The 11,505-nt window shown below is 37.0% G+C and overlaps 1 long non-coding RNA gene across 2 annotated transcripts in view; it reads right to left on the bottom strand.

Annotated features, from left to right (window-relative positions):
* Positions 1-1,826: 1,826 nt before the first annotated feature.
* The window catches only part of LOC111750575 (uncharacterized), a 107,241-nt gene continuing 97,562 nt past the window's right edge, over positions 1,827-11,505 (bottom strand). For both annotated transcript variants that reach the window (XR_010318957.1, XR_002785654.2), the window contains exons 2-3: positions 9,879-10,036; positions 1,827-2,107 (exon numbers count right to left, since the gene is read on the bottom strand). This is a non-coding gene — a long non-coding RNA (uncharacterized LOC111750575). The remainder of the gene's footprint in view (positions 2,108-9,878; positions 10,037-11,505) is intronic.

Raw genomic sequence — 11,505 nt, 5'->3', positions numbered from 1 at the left:
CAAAACATTACTAACAATGCAGAAGAGAAACTAGATAACTGGAAGATCCTAAAAATCAAACACCTATGCTCATCCAAAGACTTCACCAAAAGAGTAAAAAGATTACCTACAGACTGGGGAAAAGTTTTTAGCTATGACATTTCTGATCAGTGCCTGGTATCTAAAATCTACATGATACTGCAAAAACTCAACTGCAAAAAGACAAATAACCCAATTAAAAAATGGGCAAAAGATATGAACAGGCACTTTACTAAAGGACACATTCAGGTGGCTAACAAATACATGAGGAAATGCTCATGATCATTAGCCATTAGAGAAACGCAAATCAAAACTAAAATGAGATTTCATCTCACTCCAACAAGGCTGGCATTAATCCAAAAAACACAAAACAATAAATGTTGGAGAGGCTGTGGAGAGACTAGAACACTTCTACACTGCTGGTGGGAATGTCAAATGGTACAACCACTTTGGAAATCAATTTGGCACTTCCTTAAAAAGCTAGAAATAGAACTGCCATATGATCCAGCAATCCCATTCCTTGGAATATACCCTAGAGAAATAATAGCCTTTACACAAACAGATATATGCACAGCCATGTTCATTGCAGCACTATTTACAAAAGCAAAAAGATGGAAGCAACCAAGATGCCCATCAACGGATGAATGGATAAATAAATTATGGTATATTCACACAATGGAATACTACACATCGATAAAGAACAGTGACGAATCTGTGAAACATTTCATAACATGGAGGAATCTGGAAGGCGTTATGCTGAGTGAAATTAGTCAGATGCAAAATATTGTATAAGACCACTATTATAAGAACTCAAGAAATAGTTTAAACAGAGAAGAAAATATTCTTTGATGCTTACGAGAGGGGGGAGGGAGGGAGGGTGGGAAAGGGGTATTCACTAATTAGTTGGTAGATAAGAACTCCTTAGGTGAAGGGAAAGACAACACACAATACAGGAGAGGTCAGCACAACTGGACTAAACCAAAAGCAAAGAAGTTCTGGAATAAACTGAATGCTCTGAAGGCCAGCGTAGCAGGGGCAGGGGTTTGGGGACCATGGTTTCAGGGGACATCTAAGTCTATTGGCATAATAAAATCTATTAAGAAAACATTCTGCATCCCACCTTGGAGAGAGGCATCTGGGGTCTTAAACGCTAGGAGGCGGCCATCTAAGATTCATCAATTGGCCTCAACCCACCTGGATCAAGGGAGAATGAAGAACACCAAGGACTCAAGGTAATTAATGAGCCCAAGAGACAGAAAGGGCCACATAAACCAGAGACTACATCATCCTGAGACCAGAAGAGCTAGATGGTGCCCGGCTACAACTGATGACTCCCCTGCCAGGGAACACAACAGAGAAGTCCTGAGGGAGCAGGAGAGCAGTGGGAGGCAGGCCCCAAATTCTCGTAAAAAGACTAGACTTAATGGTTTGACTGAGGCTAGAAGGATGCTGGTGGTCATGGCCCCCAGACCTTCTGTTGGCCCAGGACAGGAACCATTTCGAAAGCCAACTCTTCAGACATGGATTGGACTGGACAATGGGGTGGAGAGGGATGCTGGTGAGGAGTGAGCTTCTTGGATCAGGTGGACACTTGAGACTATGTTGGCATCTCCTGCCTGGAGGGGAGATGAGAGGGTAGAGGGGGTTAGAAGCTGGCGAAATGGACTCCAACAGAAAGAGTAGAGGGAGGGCGCAGGCTGTGTCATTGGGGGAGAGCAATTGTGAGTATGTAGCAAGGTTAATGGGGTTTTTTAGCAAGGTGTATGGAGCAAGGTGTATATAAGTTTTTGTGTGAGAGACGACTTGATTTGTAAACTTTCACTTAAAAAAAAAATTTAAAGCACAATAAAAATTAAGAAAAAGAAAAAATCAATTGACCGTAAATGTTAGGATTTATTTTGTGGCTCTCATCTATTCATATGTATATCCCTATGTCGGTAACACATTATTTGGATTACTGTAGCTTTGTAGTAAGATTTGAAATCAGGCAGTCTCAGTTCTCCAAATTTGCTCTTCTTTTTCAAGATTGTTTTAGTTATTCTGGGTCCCTCGCATATCCGTATGAATTTCCAAATCAGCTTGTCCATTTCTGCAAAAAAAAAAAAAAAGAAAGCTGGAGTTTTGAAAGGGTTTACATGGAGTCTGTAGATTAATTTAGGGAGCACTGCCATCTTAACAATATTGTCTTCTAATGAATGAACGTGTGATGTCTTTCTATTTATTTAGGTCTTCTTCAGCTTCAATCAGTGATGTTTTGTAATTTTCAGTGTACAAGTCTTATGCTTCTTTGAATCAACTTATTCCTAAGTATTTTATTCTTTTTTTATGCTATTGTACTATTGTAAATGGAATTGCTTTATCAATTTTATTTTCAATTTTTTTATTGCTGGTGTATACGAATTCAATTGATTTTTGTGTATTGATCTTGTATCCTGCAACGTTACTGAATTTGTTTTTTTGCTCTAATTTTTGTGTGTGTGAATTCCTTAGGCTTTTATATACAGAAGATCATGTCATCGGTGAATTGTCTGTAGTTTTATTTCTTTTTTTTCGAATTTGGATGCCTTTCATTTATTTTTCTTGCATGGTTGCTCCAACTAGAAATCCACTACAATGTTGAATAGAAGTGACAAGAGTGGATATTCTTGTCTGTTCCAGATCTTAGAGAGGAAGCATTCTGTCTTCCACAATTAACCATGATGTTACCTTTGGGTTGTTTGGAAGATGCCCTTTATAGGGTTAAGGGAGTTTTTTTTCTGTTCCTAGTTTGTTGACTGTTTTTATTATATGAGGGCATTGTATTTTGTCCAACACTTTTTCTGTATCTATGGAGATGGTCATGTCATTTTTGTCCTTTATTTTATTAATTTTGTGCATTACAGTGTTGCATTCACAGGATAAATCTCACTTGGTTGTGATGTATAATTCTTTTTGTATGTTGCTAGACTCGGTTTTCTAGTTTTTTTTTTTTTTAACTGTGACGGCTTTACCTGCTTTTAGCATCAAGATAATACTGGCCTTATAGGATGCGTTGGAAAGTGTGCCCTCTTTTATTTTTTAGAAGCATTTAAGAAAGATTTGTGCTAACTCTTCTTTAAAAGTTTGATAGACCTCACCACTGAAGCCATCTGATCTACAGTCTTTTTGAGGCAAGGAAGTTTTTGATTATCAATTCCAACTCTTTAGGTGTTACAGGTCTATTTAGATTTTCTATTTATTCTTGAGCCAGTTTGGTGTGTATGTGTGTGCATGTGTGTGTTTCTAGGAATTTTTCCATTTCACTAAGTTATCTAATTTATTGACATACAATTGTTCATAGTTCCTTATAATTCTTTTTATTTCTGTATGGTCAATGGTTTGCCTCCTCTTTCATTCCTGATTTCAGTAATTTGAGTGTTCTGTCTTATTTTTCATGGTCAGTTTGTCAATTCTGATGATCTTTTCAAAGAACCAACTTTTGGTTTTATTGGCACTCTCAATTGTTATTATATATTTCAGTTATTTCCACTCCAGCCTTTATTATTACCTTCCTTCTGCATTCTTTGTGTTCAGTTTGCTCTTGTTTTTCCAGTTCTTTAAAGTATAAGGTTAGCTTACTGATTGGAGACCTTTCTTCTTTTTAAATACAGGTGTTTACAGCTACAAAATTCCCTGTCAGCATTGCTTTAGCTGGATTCCATAAGTTTGGTACGTGCACTTTCATTTTCATTCATCTCAAAGTATTTTCTAATTTCCTTTGTGATTTCTTTTTTTCAATCATTATTTAGGAATGTGTTATTTGATTTCAAAATTTTTTTATTTCCTAAATTTTCTTCTAGTATGAATTTCAATTCATTATAGTTAGAGGATACATTTTGCGTAATTTCAATCTTTTTAAGTTTATCGAGATTTGTTTTATAGTCTAACATATGGTATACCCTGGCGAATCTTCCATGTATACTTGAGAGGAATGTGTATTATGCTGTTGTGTAAAATGTTCTATAGATGTTTGTTTGGACTATTAATTTACAGTGCTTTTCAAATCTTCTTTTTCCTCGTTGATCTTCTGCCTAGTGGTTCTATTCATTATTGAAAGTGGAGTATCGAAGTCTTTGACAAATTGTTGAATTGTCTGTTTCTTCCTTCAATTCTGTCAGATTTTGCTCCGGGTATTTTGGGACTCTGTTGTCAGGTGCATATATGATTTACTTATTGATTGACTCTTATCATTAAAAGTGTCCTTTTTGTCTCTAGTAACAATTTATATTTTGTCTTATATAAATATTGCCACCCTAGCTTTTTGAGGGTTGCTGTTTGTATGGTATATCTTTTCCTCTACTTTTACATTCTATGTATTTGTGTCTTCGAATCTCTTATGGACAGCATATAGTTGGATCATTTCTTTATGTACATTCTTCCAATCTTTGCCTTTTGACTTTAGTGTTCAATCTATTTACATTTAATATGATTATTGATAAGTTAGTATTTACATCTATTTTGCTACTTGTTCTCTGTATGTCTTATGTATTTTGTATTCCTCAATACACTCACTACTGCTTTCTTTTATGTTGAATAGATATTTTCTAGTATATCATTTGGAGTCCCTTGATGTTAGTGCTGCAACTGCTTTCGAATGATCTTCAGTAAAATTTTACTTGTGTATGATATTAATGACATTGTTTGATAATTTTCGCCTTTTGTTGGATCACCTTTCTTTGGAATGGGTACAAATATGGATCTCTTCCATTGAGTTGGTCAGGTAGCTGTCTTCCAAATTTCTTGGCATAGATGATTGAGTACTTCCAGTGCTGCATCCGATTATTGAAACATCTCAGTTGGTATTCCATCAATTCCTGGAGCTTTGGTTTTCTCCAATGCCTTCAGCGCAGCTTGGACCTCTTCCTTCGGTACCATCAGATCTTGATCCTATGCTACCCCTTGGAATGGTTGAACGTTGACTAATTCTTTTTGGTAAAATGACTCTGTGTATTCTTTCCATCTTCTTTTGATGCTTACTGTGTCATTTAATATTTTCCCCTAGAATCCTTCAATATTGCAATTCCAGGACTGAATTTTTTCTCCATTTCTTTCAGCTTGAAAAATGCCAAGCATGTTCTTCCCTTTTGGTTTTCTAACTCCAAATCTTTGCATATTTCGTTAAAATATTTTACTTTGTCTTCTTGAGCAAGCCTTTGAAATCTTTGTTCAGCTCTTTTACTTCATCATTTCTTCCTTTTGCTTTAGGTACTAGATGTTCAAGAGCAAGCTTCAGAGTCTCTTCTGACATCCATTTTGGTCTTTTCTTTCTTTCCTGTCTTTTTAATGATATCTTGCTTTCCTCATATATGATATCCTTGATGTCATTCCACAACTCATCTGATCTTCAGTCATTAGCGTTCAATGCATCAAATCTATTCTTGAGATCGTCTCTAAACTCGGGTGAGATATACTCAGGGTTGTACGTTGGCTCTCATGGATGTGTTCTGATCTTCTTCAACTTCAGTTTGAACTTGCAGAGTAGTAATTGATGGTCTGTTCTGCAGTCAGCCACTGCCCTTGTCCTCTCTGATGATATTGAGTTTTTCTATCATCTCTTTCCACAAATGTAGTCAGTTTGATTCCTGTGTATTCCATCAGGTGAGGGCCACATGTGTGGTCACCATTTATGCTGTTGAAAAAAGGTATTTGCAATGAAGAAGTCGTTGGTCTTGCAAAATTCTGTCATGAGATCTCCGGCATCATTTCTATCACCAAGGCCGTAATTTCCAACTACCAATCCTCCTTTGTTTTCCATTCCAATCACCAGTACTTATTAATGCATCTTGAATGCATGTTTCATCAATTTCAGGCTGCAGAAGTTAGTAAAAATCTTTAATTTCTTCATTTTTGGCCTTAGTGGTTGGTGCACAAATTTGAATAATAGTCATACTAACTGGTCTTCCTTGTAGGTGTATGAATATTATCCTTTCACTGACAGCCTTGTACTTCAGGATAGATCTTGAAATGTTCTTTTTGACAATGAATGCAATGCTGTTCCTCTTCAATTTGTCATTCCCAGCATAATAAACCATGTGATTGTCCTATTCAAAATGGCCAATACCAGTCTATTTCAGCTCACTAATGCCTAGAATATTGGTATTTATGCATTCCATTTCATTTTTGATTACTTCCAGTTTTCCTAAATTCACACTTAGTACATTTCATGTTCTGATTAGTAATGGATGTTTGCAGCTGTTTCTTCTTATTTTGAGTCATGCCACATCAGCAAAGAAAGGTGATCCAACAGAATGCAGAAAGTATTGAGCAACATCATTAATATCACACGCAAGTAAAATTTTGCTGAAGATCATTCAGAAGGGTTGCAGCAGTACATTAACAGGGAACTGCCAGAAATTCAAGCCAGATTCAGAAGAGGATGTGGACCAAGGGATACCAAGGAGTATCATTGCTGATGTTAGACAGATCATGGCTGAAAGCAGAGATTGTTTACTTGTGTGGTTTTTACCCACTATGCAAAGGCATTCGACTGTGTGGATCATAACAAATTGTGGATAACATTATGAAGAATTAGAATTCTAGAACACTTAATTGTGCTCATGAGGAATCTGTACATAGACCAAGAGGCAGTCATTCAAACAAAACTAGGGGATACTGTGTGGTTTAAAGTCGAGAAAGGTGTCTGTCAGGGTTGTATCCTTTCACCATGCTTTTTCAAACTGTTTTTTTTTATGCTGAGTACATAATCCAAGAAGCCGAACTATATGAAGAAGAATGCGGCAATAGGGTTGGAGGAAGACTCATTAATAACCTGCATTATGCAGATGACACAACTTTGCTTGCTGAAAGTGAAGAGGACGTGAAGCACTTACTGATGAAGATCAAAGACAGCAGCCATCGGTATGGATTACACCTCAACATAAATAAAACAAAAATCCTTACAACTGGACCAATAAGCAACATCAACATCATGATAAATGGGGAAAAGATTGAAGTCATCAAGGATTTCATTTTACCTGGATCTAGAGTCAACAGCTATTGATGCAGCAGTCAAGAAATCAAAAGACTCATTGCATTAGGCAAACCTGCTGCAAAAGATCTCTTTGAAGTGTGAAAAAGCAAAGATATCACTTTAAGGGCTAAGGTGTACCTGACCCAAGCCAGCCATTTTCAATTGCTTTATATGCATGCAAATGCTAGACAATGAATAAAGAAGACCGAAGAAGAATTGATGCCTTTGAATTATGGTATTGGTGAATTATGTTGAATGTACCATGGACTGCCAGAAGAAGGAACAAATATGTCTTGGAAGAAGTATAATCAGAATGCTCCTCAGAAGCAAGGATTGGGAGAATTCATCTCACGTGCTTCGGACACCGTTATCAGGAGGGGTCAGTCCCTGGAGAAGGACCTCATGCTTGGTAAAAGAGAGGGTCAACAACAAAGAAGAAGACTCTCAAGGAGATGGATTGACACAGTGGCTGCAACAATGGGCTCAAGCATAAGAATGATCATGAGGATGGTGCAGGACCAGGCAGAGTTTCACTCTGTTGCACATAGAGTCACTATCAGTTGGAACTGAGTGGGTGGCACCTAACAACAACAATAACAGTTCACATTAATACCATTTACTTTCATTAGTTTAAAAATTTTTGCTCCAATATAATTGTTACCTCCTTCCTCTTGTACCATTATTGCCGTACAAATTAAACATGTAAACATTATAACCCTTAATACAGTTTTATAATTATTGATTGATTTTTTTAATCAGGTAAGAGAAGAAGAGAGTTACAAAATATATATATATATATATATATACTCCTTTTTTTTTTTTTTTACCTATGTAGTTTTTTTATGTAGTTACATTTACTGGTATTCTTTATTTCTTCATGTGATTTAAGTTACTCTCTAACGTGCTTTCATTTCAGCCTGAAAGATTCCCTGCTGTATTTATTATAGGGTAGACGTGCTAGCAATGAATTCTCTTTCCTTTCATTTACTTGGGAATATCTTAGTTACCCCATCAATTTTGAAAGACAGTTTTGCTGGATATAGAACTCTTGGTTGATAACTTTTTTCCTTCAACACCTTTAACATGTCATTCCACACCTCTGATCTACATGGTTTTCAGTGAGAAGTCAGCTGTTAATCTTACTGAGGATTAATCTCATCCCTTGTATACGACGAGTCTCTGTTATCCAGCTATTTTCAAGATTCCCTCTTTGCCTTTGCCTTTGTAATTTAACTATTATGTGTCAAGATATAGATCTTTTTGAGTTTATTTTACTTGGTGTTCATTGGTCTTCTTGGATGCACAGATTACAGTTTTTCATCAAATTTGGGAACTTCTCAGCCATTATTCCTTCAAATATTTTTTCTGCCCATTTCTCTCTCTTCTTCTGAAACTCCCATTATGTGAATTTTGGTATGCCTTATCATGTTGCACAGGCCTCTGAGGTTCTTTTCATTTTTCTTAAATCTTTTTTCTTTCTGTTCCTTAATCTGAATAATCTTAATTGACCTCTCTTAAAATTTGCTGATTATTTCTTCTGCCAGTTCAAATTTGCTGTTGAGTACCTCTAGTGAATTCTTTATTTCAGGTAATGTACTTTTCAGCAACAAAATTTGTGAATTTTTCAATACAATTTCTACTTAGTTATTGGTAATCTCTATTTGGCCAGAGGTCATTCTCATTTTTTCCTTTAATTGTTTAGACATAATTTTCTTTAATTCTTTAAACATATCTGTAACAGCTGATTTAAAGTCAGTGTCTAGTAAGTGCAATGTCTGGGCTTCTTCAGGAACACTTTTTATTGGCTGCTTTTTTTTTTTTTTCCTGTGTATGAACCGTATTTCCCTGCCTTTGTAGGCCTTGTAATCTTTGTTGAAAACTGGTTATTTTAAATAATATTATGTGGCAAATCTGGAGAGCAGATTTCCTCCCCTCCTCAGGGTTTGTTGTTGATGCTGTTCTTTATTGTTGCGATTGTTTCTATAGGGTCGGGATCAAGCTATGAGTCGGGATCAACTCGATGGCACTGGGTTTTGGTTTTTATTGTTACTAGTACTACCGCTGCTGCTGTTATGTATTACTTAGTGGCTTTCTTGGACTACTTCTATAAAGCCTTTGCTCTTTGTCATGTATGGCCACTGAAATTTCTGCTTAGTTGATCAGCTGATTGGACAGATATTTCTTTCAATGTCTTGAACCAGTATGTCTCCATCCTTTGCCAAGGGACTCTGTTTAAATGCTGAGGTACATCTTCAATGCTCTGACAGACAGTTTACAACTCTGCCTAAGTCTTCACTTCCTTCTTGTGCAGAGGTGAGAGATTAGGGCCTATCAAGTCTTTCTTGGGCATGCTCACAGCCCTGCAAATGTGCATGACCCTCTGCAAATGTGTGTGATACCCAGAATATGTCCAAGCCTTTCAAAGCTTCCAGTGGACCTCCCATTCCCCAGTTTTTCCTCTTAAGTTTTTTGGCCAGCCTCTTCTTAGTCCCTTTCTGGTAATGTCACTTATGGTAGCTCTGATGTTAAAACAATTGCAAATGATTATTTTCAGCAAATATCCTGGGAATAGTACCGTTCACACAAAGCAAGCTTTGGGTGAGGTCAAATCCAAACAAATATTTAGAATGAGGCTTTTCAGAAAGCTGCCAGACGGACCAAATAGTGACAGCTCTTTGAGACTGGGGCTTTTGGAGAACTCCAAGCCTATTTTTCACCTTCCAGTGATTGCAAAGCTGCTGTTTTTCACAGCTATCAAAGTTACTAGGCTTTGGTTTTTACGGCTGGGGGAGGGGATGGAATTAGACCAAGTCAAACTGCCATAAATCTCATTCTTACCAAGATTCAGCCATTTTCTTGAATAAACACTCACCAGAATGTTGCAAGCCTTTAGGTGACTTCCAGAGTTCCAAAAAATTTGATAACCACAGGGGTTTTTTTCCCCCAGTGTTCTCTTCTATAAAGGAGTGGGTTTTCAGTGGTCCTTACTCCACCATGCCAGAGGATGAATGGGGTTCCTACACCAGAATTCTGAAAAGAGGAATCAAAGATAAGACTTCAGTCAGTTTCCTTGGGGGAAGAAAAAAGCGTATTTAATAGGAAATGGAAAGGTGGAGTAGTTGTCAATTCTAAAAAATAATAAAGAAAAATTAATGTTCCAATTAACCTAAGCTATAGGATTTTTGGAAACCCTGGTGGCGTAGTGGTTAAGTGTTACTGCTGCTAACCAAAAGGTCGGCAGTTTGAATCCACCAGGCACTCCTTGGAAACCCTATGGGGCAGTTCTAATCTGTCTTTCAGGATCGCTATGAGTCAGAATCGACTTGACAGTAGTGGGTGGGTACAGGGGTTTTTGTTTGTTTATTGGTTTAAGTGACACAGCAAGCATTTGTACTAATAAGTTTTTTTTTCCTTTGCTTGCTATTAATTCAGAACCAAATAAAATTGTCAAATGACATATTCACTATACTAAGCGTGTGAGTCCCTAGTTATATTTTATCATGGTATATACAGGTCAGAGTGAGGAGAGATGATTCTCTATTTTTGCTACTTTTTCCACCCCCAAAGGATGTCTCAACTGTTGTGGCACCAAAGTGAGCCATGTTGCAGCAGCTACTAAAGAGTAGACAAGGTGCTGAGAAAAATTAAACTCTTTTAAACTTGCCTAAAAGCTTAACCCTTTACTGTGATAGAAACATTTTAGGGTTGCCTCAAAATTTTTTGGCACGAGGCAAAAAAAAAAAAAATCCCACTGCTAGTACCTGTATGTATAATATTGCAGACCACATTCTGGATTTTGTAAGGAACAAGACTTTTTTTTTCAAGGATTGTCCTTGATATACAATTTTCGATGTTTGTGTGGAATCTAAACACTTGTGGAAAGAACTATATGCAATAGCAACATTTCAATATAATTACTATATTTCATGATGCATTACACAGCAGCTGATGGCCCCCTTCCCAGGTTGATTGGTGATGTCAGTGGAAAGCAGTAGAAGTTATTCCCCTTCAGATATCTCCAAATGGTAGCACTTTCTCTTTCTGTGTTTATGGTCCAGGCACCCTACCCAACAGCTGCTTCAGTGTGATGCGAGCAAACCAAGATTCTCAACTTAGATGTGGGCTAGCTTTGAGGCTGAATAAAGGTGTCCTACGTTCCTTTTTTGATTCAGCTAATTGCTGAATGACATTTTAATAAGCAACCAAGGTAGGACGGGCCCTGTATTTATGTTAAAATCATCCCCGAGCTGCAGACAAGAATTTTGACTATAGAATCCACCAGGAACGCCCCAATATCAAGGCTGGAGAAAAACAAAACACCCTGATCACTGCATATTTTTAAATCCATAAACACGGGATAGCAAAATTTCCTCAACTTCCTATAGGAAGAGTCAATTCCAAAAGCTAGAACAAGGGTAATTTCCTACATACTGTTAAATCCTAGTTAGAAATTTCAGTTTGAAGATTCTGACAATACTTTCATTTTATCTGCACCAACA

Source organism: Loxodonta africana, chromosome 22 (genome assembly GCF_030014295.1).
Source record: "Loxodonta africana isolate mLoxAfr1 chromosome 22, mLoxAfr1.hap2, whole genome shotgun sequence".
NCBI lineage: Eukaryota > Metazoa > Chordata > Mammalia > Proboscidea > Elephantidae > Loxodonta > Loxodonta africana.
The sequence above is the reverse complement of the archived record's forward strand: the minus strand, read 5'-3'. Positions and strand labels throughout refer to the sequence as shown.